General features: G+C 42.4%; 1 long non-coding RNA gene across 1 annotated transcript; it reads left to right on the top strand.

Moving 5' to 3' along the window:
- Positions 1-5072: 5072 nt before the first annotated feature.
- Positions 5073-13782, top strand: LOC114645691 (uncharacterized). The gene is made up of 2 exons (XR_003715166.2): positions 5073-5291; positions 5950-13782. It is a non-coding gene; the product is annotated as an uncharacterized LOC114645691 (long non-coding RNA).
- Positions 13783-14136: the final 354 nt, after the last annotated feature.

Genomic DNA, 14136 nt, shown 5'->3' with positions numbered 1-14136 from the left:
CGTTCTAAGCTTACAGATGGCTTAACATCTATTACAGAGCTGATTGTGTGGCAATTGGTTACTTGGAGAGAGAATTGGAGGTTAGTACGTTTGAGAGAGACAGTACTGCTGCAATAAATTATTTCATTGAAGGTCGCACACGGCGCAGCAAGCATCTTGCAGGGGGGCAGGAACAATCCCTGGATGGGGCACCAGTTTACGCCACCGTGTTCCCATGTTTAATACATGCTTTAATTCCTATCATCGTGAAAATGATATCAAGTATACCTCTCAGTATTTAAAATATTCAGAGAGCTGTAATATCATGAATGTAATGGATTCTGTGTCCAGTCGGAAGAAGAGAAAGCCCGTTTAAGAAGCACGTAGTGATTCACACAAATAGAGCACATAGAAGACCAAATACAAAACAAAGCATTTAATGTGCTACTTTAGTTAAGATGGTATTTGAGAAACTAGTAAATTAAACGAATTATAGTTGAAGTTTATGATGTTCTACGTTAATGACAAAATAAACTATGTGATTAAAGTGGAAATTTTGAGATTAAAGTTGAAATTTTGCGCTTTTTTCCCACCGTGTCCCTATTTTTTTCTTTTCTGTGTACTCTAATAAGCTTTCATATGACACTCAGACGGTGGGCTACGACTTGCCTTTCATGGAGAATTTGATATCTGCCAAACTTCTTTTTTATTTCGGACACTGTGCGACTTTGTGAACTTGAGCTTTCGAGTTTCTCCGACACTCTGTGTCACATGATCAACTTCCTTTTGTTGTTTATACCACTGCTTAAACCAACATATAGTATGTTTTTATTTGCCTCCACTTGGTATTCACTGAAATTCTTCTATTTTCCTCTGTGCTTTTGCCATTGTCTTTTCACAGAACGCTGAGCTTAAGGGCTATTTATATTTATTTGCATATTCAAACAGGTGTAATTCTGAGAGTAGTTTGGGGAGCGACAGCAGGCACGTGCACGTGCGTTACTTTTCACGCTGACCGGGATTTATGGAGCGAAAAAACGTGGAAGTTGGCGAACGAACAGATTTATGCATCTGGATTTTGAGGGTACGCACATTTCCGCTTTTGTCCGTATGCCATGTTTTAGTGTGAATTCTATGCACTGCGTTATGCATGAGGCCCCTGGCCTTGTGGAACAATGTGCTCTAGACAGATGAATCAAAGAGATGTTTGGCCACAGTAATAGTAGATGTGTTTGGTGCAAACCAAAGACAGCAGTTCTGGAGAAGAACCTCTCATACCAGCTATGAAGCACAGTTGTGGAAATGTTCTGGTTTGGGGTGGCCTGGGCAGCTCACAGTTAGTGAGTGAACTATGAATTCTGCATAACAAAAGTGTGCTTAAGGAGAATGTGAGGCCATCTGTCTGAAAGTTGAAGTCAAACTGGAAATGGACCTTTCAACATGATAACTATCAGAAGCACACAAACAAATCCACCAAAGAATGGCTCAAAAAAAAGCAATGGAGGATTTTGGACTGGCCTGGTCAAAGCCCAGATTTGAATCCCATTGAAATGTTGTGGGAGGATTTCAAACAGGTAGGACATGCGAGAAAACATACAAACATCTTAATATTTTTTCATACAGGAGTAGTCAACAATTTCATCAAGTCGAGGTCAGAGACTGTAAAACACCTACAAGAAGTAATTTCTGCTAAAGAGAGTAACACAAGCTCTGAGGCCAAGGGTGGACTTACTTTTTCCCCAGTAGACCATTTCATCGGTGCTGGAGGGCCACAGTCCAACCCAATTGCTTCATAGCAGGAGAGACACAGCGCATTGCCACACCCACCACATGACAAACCAACTCGGGATCCCAAATTAGGACCCGAGTGCAGCCATGCAAAGGGTGACACCTCAGCACCACACAAGTAGTCATTTATTGCTATGAATCACTTATTGTTCAACTGATATTTTTCTGCTTCATTTTAGTTGTCTCACTTGTTAAGATTTAGAACCCTTGATTGCTTATTTTATTCTTACACAGCTGCCTTCACTATTTAATTACTCCTTATTAACAATAAAACGCAACTGACAAAGGGGCCAACACTTCTCCATCTAGCGTATTTCCATTTACTCCTGTGTGTATTCATCGTGCGCTATGTGAATTTCCCCTTGGGATTAATAAAGTATCTATCTATCTATCTATCTATCTATCTATCTATCTATCTATCTATCTATCTATCTATCTATCTATCTATCTATCTATCTATCTGCTTTAATAAAGTACTATAACGTCCCAGCCTGGTTAAAGGCCTTTTGGAGTGACTGTTGGGTCTGACTGAGAGAGGGTGGAGTACAACACGGAGGATTGATAGTAGGGGTATGATTGACGCAGAAGGGTTGCTATCCAGGATGGGAGGAGGGTTTTGAAGTCTCGTTGGAGAAGGGGCTAGAACAGGGGTCCACAATCACAGTCCTGGAGGGCCGCAGTGGCTGCAGGTTTTTGCTCCAACCCAATTGCTTAATAAGAAGTACGTATTGCTCAAGTAACACTTCTGCTTCACTTTAGTTGTCGCGCTCGTTAAGATTTTGAACCCTTATTGCTTATTTTAGTCTTAACTCTTTCAGGGCTGATGTCGACTATTGCTAAAATTCAGGGGTAGAGGATGGTAATCAGCCGTAAACTGTGACTCGCCCTTCCATTTACGTTTGACTCTCTTTGCTAGAAGGAAAGTTAAGTAGCTTTGCTGATTTACCCTCGATTCCTTACGTGAGTAGCGAAGAGCAAAGAACCTCTAAAATGGCATCGACATCTGGCGAGAGACAAAACACTCCATGGCCATTTTACATATTACCACTGAATCAGACTCTGACTTGTCGGACTTGGAATTTGACGCAAGCGATCAGGAGATGGACATCGAAAACGAAAGTGAGGTACCAGCATCAGCTGATCAGTTCCCAGTTGATTGTGGTGTTGAACACGTTTGTGTAGTTGATACACCTACAGCAGCGTTTGCCTGGGAGGATCACCACTTATGATGACAAGAGATACAAACCACATTGCATCACACTGTGACTGCCACCACCCCCCAGCGGCCGTGCGAAGACAGCCGGTCCACCGTGCATTCCTACTGGACATCAAGGGACCTTTGCGCAGCCACTGCCACCAAAGTTGCCGAACATGCGCCAACAGCAGCCACAGCACATAGCAACAGACGTTTTATGTTGATTTACTGTACGTGTGAAACCATTGCTTTGTGTGCTCTTCAGAAAACTGAGTTTTTTGGAGAAAATATTAGCCCTGAAAGAGTTAAACAGCTGTATCCTTGGTTTTTAATTGCTCCTAATTAGCAATAACATGCAAATGGCAAAAGAGACCAGCATTTCTCCATTTAACTTACCATTTACACCTGTGTGTATTTCTCATGCACTATTGGGTTTAATTAAATACTTGGACAGAAAGTGAAGAGAAAAAATTGAAGGACCGAGAATAACTCATCCATTTTAGCCTTCAAATCATTTGGATGATATCCTTAGAAAGGTGAAGAAAATCAAGGATATGAGAATGACCTGACATGGCAGAGTTAAAGCACTAACAAACCATGAAATTCAATTATTGGCAAGAATTGCTTTCTAATTAAGCAACCGGGTGAGAACAAAAACCTGCAGCCAGTGCGGCCCTCCAGGACTGTGATTGAGGACCCCTGGGCTAGAAAGTTGTGTCTGTGGGGTTACGAAATTGGTGTTTTTCTTTTTCTGGTTTGCTTTTCTTTAACGGTGTCCCTCAGGACCACATATATGAGATGGTAAATAGTTAAAAGTCAAAAACGTTCATTTTTTTTACTGTTCAAGTAAACTGTTTTCTGAACTTTTATTTTTAAAATTTTAAGATTTTTCTCCAGCCTTCTGGAGTTTTTTTTTTTTGTTTTTTCTGTCCACCCTGGCCATCGGACCTTACTCCTTTTCTATGTTAACTAATGTTGTCTTATTTTAATTTCTTATTTTGTCTTTTATTTTTCTTCATTATGTAAAGCACTTTGAGCTACTTTTTGTATGAAAATGTGCTATATAAATAAATGTTGTTGTTGTTGTTGAACTTCGCCCGTTTTTTTTCTATTTCGAACCCGACGCGGAGTACATTACTCTGAAATAAACTGATGAGAATGTGAACTGAAAATCAGTCATCCGTTTAAGGCTTTGGATAATTTGGATGATAGTATTAGAAAGGAGAAAAAAATCAACGATATAAGAATGATTTGACATTGCAAAATTAACCCACTAACAAACCATGATATTAAATTAGACGGTCACTGGCAAGGACCGTTTTCTAATAAACAAACTTGGCAGAACAAAAAACTGCGGCCCCCTAGAACCGAAGATGATCACCCTTGATGTTAACCAAAAGAGTGACTTTGTAAAAAGCCTCGTACAAAATAAAGGTCGCCATATCTCCCTGTAAGTGGCATTTCGCTAATTAATTAAAAACGATCTTAGACGCACAGAGACAGTTTAACATTAGGCTATTCTCAGTTTTTAGTTAACACTGCAAACGTACTCCTTTTAGTATAAACCCATTTATCTATCGTGTGCACTGCTTAAGATGATTCCGCCAGAATGTAGGTTACGCATTAACTGCCAGCTCGGGAATCCCCCGCTTCCCCTGCACAGCATCAGCGATACGTGCGCGATGACACTTTTCTCATGGCAAAACGATACAAACGGGCAGGGTTCAATTGCTCCACTAAGGGGTAGAGACGTTAGCGTTTTCTTTTCCTTATTCTTGTCTCGCCCTCATTCTGCGTGATCACTCAGCAATACCTTCTATTCTGACGGCGCACCTACCGTGCCAAGATATGAATTTGAATAGTGGATTGAAGCAGGAAATTGATGACGTGCAAATGGTTTGTTCCCAAAGTAAGGACGTGCAGAATTGAACGCACCGCACCCCAACTATAACTCATTGAGTTCAACGTACCCGGTTGGTTGGAAAGGTTACGCCTCTCGAAGGTAGCTATAGGGTCAAACATGGGAAAGGCGGGGCCAAGAGTGGAAATACCCGTTTTCTATTCGACGAAAAGACTCTCCGTCAATTGTCTATTTGCATAGGCAGGCCAGGTTGCAGAAGCAGAGGCGTGGGCTCCGTTGTTATAGTGTAACTAAACTGAAGTTCAGGGTTACTATGCTGTGATAAGAAGGAAATGCAACTTTTTAAAATTCTACACTTTACAGCTAAATACAGTTTTATATGCAGAGCGGATACTATAACAATTATTTTAAGTCAGTTTCTCCAAAAACTGAAATTGAAGGCCTTGGGCGGAAAAAAAGAAACTTGAGGTATGTGATATATTTCATTTTAAAACGAGGGCTGCCATTATTTAATTGATGCTTTTCTAAAACGCTTTTTTGTAAATAATAATAATAGTAATGACTAAACGCGACGGCGAGGCGGATGCGTTTAACTTAAAGCAGCTCTATTAGATTTCCTTAATCGCGGTGTATAATAATCAGTGCCTTATCTTTTAATAACCACATAATTGTATGTATAGTGGCTCTGAGTTTGGTTTTTTTTTTTCTGGTAAAATTGAGTGTTAACAATAACAAAAAATCATTTAGCTATTTATACGCAAGCCACTGTGGGGGGGCTGTGTGGCCTACGGGAACAGAGGATTGCAAAGTTTTTAAAAAGACTCCGCTTTTTTGAAAGAAAGGGAACATAGAGCAAATGAACACTCAAGTAACAGAAATAAATCTAAATTGTTTTAATTATCTATGGGTATAAAATACTATCAACGCTATATGTCGGGTGTGTGTAGGAATAGTTTCAAAACGTTTATAATTTGTGTTAAACGCATTAGCGCCGATGACATAATTATGGGGGACTCGTTGCCTTGTGGGCCTTTTAAATGAATAGGAATTGGGTCCTTTTACGCTTTTCCTAACTTTTTATTTTTTACATTTAAAATGTATATGTCTCCCGTTTGTGTGTTTGCAGAACACCTTGACCAGAACTGAATTATCCAGAAGCCGGTAAGCCACTGACTAACGCACATTGTGTCTCTTTGCGTTCCCACTGTGCGTGTGACAGCGGCTAACCAGCCTCTCGGGCAGCGCTCCCGGACCCGTGCCCGCGCCTGCGCCTTGATCGACAGAGAGAAAGCGAAAGCAGAGCGAGCCTCAGGAGGAGGAGGAGCAGCAGCCCACGGAAACCTGGACATCTTCAGCACAGCCATGGCAAGTGCGAGTCGAGGAGGCAGCATGAATCATCATCCTAATAATCATTTCCCTCAAGCCCTTCCCTATTACTTCCAGTAACGCTTCTGCGTCGTCATTTAAGTACGTAGTGCTGATTACCTTGTGCTGTTTCTCAAATTGTGTGCATTCAGTATGGGAATCGCTACACAGAGGGAGGAATGTCATAACATTTTATGAAGTGAGTTTGATGGACTGAATGGTCTGTTCTTGCTTCTTACACTTCTTATGTTCCGACTACATAAGAGCAGAGCTTGAGTCCTATAAAACATTATAGTGGGCTTTGAGCTGTAGGGTTTGTAATGTCGTGTCATAATTCGGGTTGCATCTTATTAGCGCTTAGCAACCCAATGACACTTGGTAGTTTTTTATTTGTATAAATTAAAAACCGCAATTGGAAATTCAACTTCACACTCCTAATATACTGTGTCGTGATGATTCCTACTAATAAGCCACCAAAGTCAAACAGACCAATCAGATTCCTTGGAGGGACCAGAAACGCACACACAGTAGTGTTTTATTATATAGAACAAGACAGTGGGGTGTCCAGTTCTGATCCTGGAGGGCCACGGTGGCTCAAGGTGCCACTTTCTTAACCAGTGACTAATTTCTGCTTTTCCCCCTTCATTTTAATGGCCGTGTTTTTTTTTTAAAGACTCAGAATTGCTTCTTTCCTCCTTAATGTTAGCCACACCAAAATGAAATGTGAAGAGGAACAACGGATGATTAGAGTCTCAAACTCCAACCATTTTCTTAATTGGAAGCGGATTCTTGTTGTTAATTAAAACCATTATTCAATTCCCTAGCTTGTGCATGTTCATTCTTCCACAGAAGACATTACCAAACTGTTGCTTTCCTTTATTCTAAGAGCACTGTTAAAATGTTTTGTGGATGGTGGAAGATCAACGTTACTGAGACCTTCATCTTTATTTATTTTTAAATATTGTTTGATGAGCACAAGTTGGCTTGTTTTGTACCCCATTATTGTTTGACTGCTAAATAAGGAGAAAAGAAACAATTAAGGAGCCAGAGTTGTAAATGTTGTAAATGGGCCATGTTCTGTGCCTCTGTTGTTGAGGCAGCTGACCGGAGCTGTGGTCGGTGCCTATCGTGGCGGCAAGCCCCGAACCCGTTGGTGGACACCGGCAGTGAGGGATGCCATCAAGCTGAAGGAGTCCTACCGGTCCCTTTTGTCCTGTGGGACTCTGGAGGCAGCTGATAGGTACTGGCAGGCCAAGCGGAATGCGGCTTTGGTGGTTGCTGAGGCAAAAACTCGGGCGTGGGAGGAGTTTGGGGAGGCCATGGAGAACGACTTTCGGACGGCTTCAAGGAGATTCTGGTCCGGCGTCTCAGGAGGGGGAAGCAGTGCAGTGTCAACACTGTATATGGTGGGGATGGTGCGCTGCTGACCTCGACTCGGGACGTTGTGGGTCGGTGGGGCGAGTACTTCGAAGACCTCCTCAATCCCAATAACATGCCTTCCAATGAAGAAGCAGAGCCTGGGGACTCGGAGGTGGGCTCCCCCATCTCTGGGACTGAGGTCACCTAGGTGGTCAAAAAAACTCCTTGGTGGCAGGGCCCCAGGGGTGGATGAGATACGCCCAGAGTTCTTCAAGGCTCTGGATGTTGTAGGACTGTCTTGGTTGACGCGCCTCTGCAACATCGCATGGACATCAGGGACAGTGCCTCTGGATTGGCAGACCGGGGTGGTGGTCCCCCTCTTTAAGAAAGGGGACTGGAGGGTGTGTTCCAACTACAGAGGGATCACACTCCTCAGCCTCCCTGGAAAAGTCTATTCAGGGGTCCTGGAGAGGAGGGTCCGTCAGATAGTCGAGCCTCGGATTCAGGAGGAACAGTGTGGTTTTTTAGTCCTGGTCGCGGAACAGTGGACCAGCTCTACACCCTTAGCAGGGTCCTGGAGGGTGCATGGGAGTTTGCCCAACCAGTCTACATGTGTTTTGTGGACTTGGAAAAGGCGTTCGACCGTGTCCCTCGGGGAATCCTGTGGGGGGTACTCCGAGAGTATGGGGTACAGGACCACCTTATAAGGGCTGTTCGGTCCCTGTACGATCGGTGCCAGAGCTTCGTCCGCATTGACGGCAGTAAGTCAAACCCGTTTCCAGTGAGAGTTGGACTCCGCCAGGACTGCCCATTGTCACCGATTCTGTTCATAACTTTTATGGACAGAATTTCTAGGCGCAGCCAGGGTGTTGAGGGGGTCCGGTTTGGTGGACTCAGGATTGGGTCACTGCTTTTTGCAGATGATGTTGTCCTGTTTTGCTTCATCAGGCTGTGATCTTCAGCTCTCTCTGGATCGGTTCGCAGCCGAGTGTGAAGCGGCTGGGATGAGAATCAGCACAACCAAATCCGAGATCATGGTCTTCAGCCAGAAAAGGGTGGAGTGCCCTCTCAGGGTTGGGAGCGAGATCCTGCCCCAAGTAGAGGAGTTCAAGTATCTCGGGGTCTTGTTCACGAGCGAGGGAAGAATGGAGCGTGAGATCGACAGGCGGATCGGTGCTGCATCCGCAGTAATGTGGGCTCTGAATCGGTCTGTCGTGGTGAAAAAGGAGCTGAGCCGCAAGGCGAAGCTCTCAATTTACCAGTTGATCTATGTTCCTACCCTCACCTATGATCATGAGCTATGGGTAGTGACCGAAAGAACAAGATCGCGAATACAAGCGGCTGAAATGAGTTTCCTCCACAGGGTGTCTGGGCTTTCCCTTAAAGATAGGGTGAGAAGCTCAGTCATCCAGGAGGGGCTCAGAGTAGAGCCGCTGCTCCTCCGCATCGAGAGGAGTCAGATGAGGTGGCTCGAGCATCTGATCAGGATGCCTCCTGGACACCTCCCTGGTGAGGTGTTTCGGGCACGTCTAACCGGGAGGCGGCTCCGGGGAAGACCCAGGACACGCTGGAGGGACTATGTCTCTCAGCTGGCCTGGGAACGCCTTGGGATTCTCCCGGAAGAGCTAGAAGAAGTGGCCGGGGAGAGGGAAGTCTGGGCATCTCTGCTCAAGCTGCTGCCCCCGTGACCCGACCTCGGATAAGCGGAAGAGGATGGATGGATGGATGGAGTTGTAAACAACTAGTCGGTTAGAGTTAACGGATATGAGGGGGCCTGAGCATATCCCAGCAGGACAAGATTTATGCACAACCTGGCACATGTGCAGGAATATCTGACCTGCATGTTTTTTGTGGATGTGTGAGAGGAACCCATGCAGACAACAAAAACAATAATTGATTCCCTGTACAGCTCAAGTCACACAAGGATTTCCTAAATGGACTTAAACAGGCCCTGTTTTTGACAGCCCCCCAGCCTTGATTCTCTAAGACGATGAGAAGAAACTCCAAAAAACTTTATAAGAAAAAAAATGGAAATCTTAGGAAGGGCAATTAGGAGACCCTAATCCAGGTAGGATGGGCATACAATGGGGTAAATACAACACCCAAATGAGAACAGAAGTAATCCTCTTCACAGAGCTAGATCGCCAATTTATCATGGTCACCTCAGAAATACAACACAACAGTACAAACTACTTTGCTCTTGCACAGCAGTTCTCACCAAGTGCAGGCACAGAACGAGGTGACAACTCTCAAGGCAAAATGCAATTCTAAAACTCAATAAATACACAGCTATCACATATGATACAGATTTGTTCAAATATATCAAAATCAAAGTAGAAACAGATTAACATAAGTGAAAAACAAAAATATCTGTCCATCAGTAAATCGTAGAATCACAGCCAGATTGTAGAAAAGGAGTCCGAGACGACAGAGTCCTGGAGACCTCCGCCAACAAGCTGTGTCCCTCCTATTGGCCATCCTACAGCTGAGTCAGTGCTTGGCTGGCCAATCAGATGGAAGGACCCTCCTACCTAATGATCCCAGTTCTCCTTTATCAGAGATGACATTTCAATAGGCAGTAAAGTAGTGGCACCCAGTGCCACATGAAACCTGGGAAGAACTGCACAAACAAACATCGGGCATGAAATTGGAAAAGCAAAACACTAAATCCAAGTTGTGCCACTCCTATTTTGGAATAAGCACTATTGTAAAGATGAATTCATACCAACACAGGAGAAACCTGTCATGGCTTCACAGAAAATGGGTATCTGCTATGCTATAACAACTTCAATCATTCATTTTCCCAACCCATGTGTTCTAAAACAGGGTTGTTGGAGGTGAGAAACCATCATGGCAACATCCAAAGCTGGATGGTACTGTAATCCATCACAGGACCAATACCAACCAATTATTTTAGAATAACTCGAAGATCAGCCTAACTCATCTGTCTATGTATTTGTCAAACTCCCATATAGTATCTATATATCTAACAATCATATTGTGCCTTCCGTATCTATCAGTCTATCTGTCCGAGTCATGCTTATAGTATTATAACACACTGCAGGGGTTATCAAAGATGTTCTCCTGTGAATGGAAAACAAGTAGGAGTGGCAAGAAAGAGTGACAGTGCAATACAAATATAGCAAACACAGTCTGAGTCAAGCTGAAGGAGATTTCAGGCCTATGAAGCACACCTTGTCTTGATCTCTACTCATTTTGTCCCCACCCTCTAATCACACCACCAACTGTCCTCTATCATGACTGACAGCTACTGTCATTCGGACTGCTTTGGTATGCTGCTAGGTGTGTCCAGCTTCAATCTCTTTCAGTCAGATATCCTTACCCTTGAGTCAATTTAGAGTTGTCGACCAACCTAATGTAAGGTATTTGAGATATGGGAAGGAAACTGGACCACTGGAGAAAACCAGCAAAGCAGTGGTGAAATGGAGACTTAATGGGTCTTCTGCAATTAGAATTCTAACTTTTATGTATGGTGGTTATTTCCGATAAGGAATACAGATGTTTTTGAGTAAGGAACAGAAGTTTCAAGGTAAGATTGTTATTCTTGCTAATCATGACGCTGGAGAGTGGCAACTAGTAATGAGCGAACCCCATACAGCACGGGTGTCAAACTCTTTTTTTTTTTTTTTTTTTTTTTCTTTTGCCTTAATTTTAATTAACTTGACTCAGGTGCCTTTGTTGTTTCTTTTTCCTTAATTAGCAGCCAAAGAATAATGAGACACAAAACGAGCTGCCCACACGACCAGCTATCCACAATATCTAGAAATAAAGAAAGGTGAAGGCCTCAGTAAGGTTGATCTCTCAGATCACCAAAACATTTTGACGATGTTCTTAGAAAAAACAGAAAATCAACAATTTTGGAAATGTCTGATGTGGCAGAATGAGAGCAGCAACAAGCCATGGAATTAAAGAACAAGTTTAATTAACAGCAAGAATCAGCTTCTCATTAAGAAACTAGTTGGAGTGAAATTGGTTGGAGTTTGAAGACCCAATTTAGCTTGTCATCTGTTGTCTCGTTTCACATCTAATTTCTGTTTGGCTGCCATTTAATGAAGAAAGGAATCAATTCAGAGGACTGAATCCTTAAAAACAGGGCTATTAAAACAAAGGGCAAATGAGTTAATTAGTGAAAACTGGTCACTGATTAGGAAAAGGGTTAGAATGAAAACCTGCAGCCCTCCAGGCCCAGAGTTCAATACCCCTGCCATAGAGCATGGGTGTCGAACTCCGGTCCTGGAGGGCCGCAATGGCTACAGATTTTCATTCTAACCACCTCCTTAATTAGTGACCAATTTTTGCTGCTAATTAACTTCTTTTGCCTTAGTTTTAATTAACTTGACTCAGGCCCCTTTAGTTGTCTCTTTTCCTTCATTAGCAGCCAAACACTAATTAGACACAAAACGAACCGCCACGTGAGCAGCTAACCACATTATCTGAAATTAAAGAAAGATCTCTCAGTTCACCAAACATTGTGATGGTGTTCTTAGAAAAAACAAGAAAATCAAAAGTTTTGGAAATGTCTGCTGGAGCAGAATGAGAGCAGAATTAAATAATGGGTTTAATTAACAACAAGAATTGGCTTCTCATTAAGGAATTGGTTGGAGTGAAATTGGCTGGAGTTTGACGCTCCAGTTCAGCTGTTGGCTCGTTTCACATCTCATTTCTGCTTGGCTGCCATTTAATGAAGAAAAGAATCAATTGAGAGGACTGAATCCTTAAAAACAGGGCTATTAAAATGAAGGGAAAAGGAGTTAATTAGCAGTGAAGAAGCTTTTGATTATGATTAAGATCAAGGTTTAAGCCTTATTAGTTCGTGACAACTCCGTGACAGATGAACACACGTTTAGCATTTTTGGTAACCTTTTATAGTTTAGGTACTGCAAAAACACATCTATTACTCATTTCCTCTTATGTAACAAGACCCTAACAAAAGCTTCTTTTGGTCTGCATAACGCTCTACTAATGTTTAATCGTTATTCATGTCTGTGTTGTGTGGTATATTGACATGATGTTAAAACTACTTGCTGATATGAAGGATTCACTGGTCTTATACTAAATACGTAATATCAAGAGAAATGCCTCTCCCTGAAGCCGCCTCAGACCATTCCAAAATGACGTTTTGTTAATAGGTTGCATTGCAGAGATGAATAAACACTTCATTGGCGCTTTGGAAGTGTTATGAAGACCCAAAAAGTGTTAAAGGTCCTGTTACATAAGAGGAAATGAGTAATAGGTACATTTTTGTAGTACCTAAAGTGTTATTGGATTATTATGAGCAGTGTTAAAACCAAAATGGTGGCGTCAGATCATTGTCTGTGTAGAGTTAGCAGGTGTTCCTCAATATGCCCTGTTTTTCTTCTTCATTACCCAAAGACTGAATTGTTAGTTTATTGGGGACTCTAAATTGGTCCATCATGAGTGATTTTGCCCTATGAAGGACTCGTGCCCAATTTGAGGGTTGGCAAATACTATGAAGAGTGCTATATGAAGTAAACATTGACTGGTTGACACTTGGCGTGCTTACATGTGCTTCAATAACCTGATTATTTACGGAAACCTGATTTCTAAAATGTCATGTAAATCCTTATTCAAAATAGAGAAATCAGGTTATTGGACTCTGAGAAACCTTATTAACAGAGTTGGATTACTCTGGAAATAATCCAGTTATGTGGGAATGTAATCCCTTACCCGGGTTACTGTGAAGGATTTTGTAGTCATGTACATTTCCACTGCACTCTGTTCGCCTGATTAACTTTGCATACGTTTTTAGCAGCCATGGGTATAAGCATCCACAAATTAATGCAATTCCATGGGCTAATGTTTGGGTGAAATAATCTCAGTTTTTCGGAAAAATCTGAAATTGTGTTGATGAGTTGAACATACAGTGCTAAACTTAGCAAAAGAATCACGAGAGCAGTAGGGCAACACATTAAAAGAAACTTGCGTTACGTAGTCTGATTTCTTAGTATAGTAACGAGTAACCTAACGCAAAGCTAAACTTCTTGAAGTATAAATACCTGCAACATTGTTATTCCAGTGGCACTGGATGTAAGGTTAAGAGAGCACTTACTGGTATGGCGGTCCTTTGCAGGGCTCAATCACACGGCCTAGCAGAACAAAGTGTAATCCGCTAACAGAAACCTATATATAAAGCGTCAATCTGAATTAACATATCTATTATTAAAAAAAAAAAAAAAAATCTTGGAAAGGTAAACAGGGAGACGAGACATGATCTTCTCGGAAGACACTTAAAAGACCCGCGAGATGAAAGAGATTGGCCATGGAGCGTCTCGCAGAGACTTGGAACATGAGATTCTTGCAAGACACGTCCTACTTACAACCAATATCAAATAAGACCACGGGCAACAACACACTCAGTCGTGTAAAGGCATGTAGCAGACACAGATCCTGTGCTCTCAGCTCATATAAAGCGTATAAGGACAACACGTTCTGGATGAAAGGTCAACGACTAAGCGAAGAAGGAGGAGCAGCTTGGAGAAAAGAGACCCAAAAAATGCACATAAGAGATTATGAAAGCAGTGGAATTCAAAAGGCTCAAAAAAAATGA

This window comes from Erpetoichthys calabaricus, chromosome 2, assembly GCF_900747795.2.
Source record: "Erpetoichthys calabaricus chromosome 2, fErpCal1.3, whole genome shotgun sequence".
Lineage (NCBI taxonomy): Eukaryota > Metazoa > Chordata > Cladistia > Polypteriformes > Polypteridae > Erpetoichthys > Erpetoichthys calabaricus.
Note: the sequence above shows the minus strand (reverse complement) of the source record. Positions and strands in the feature narration are given on the sequence as shown.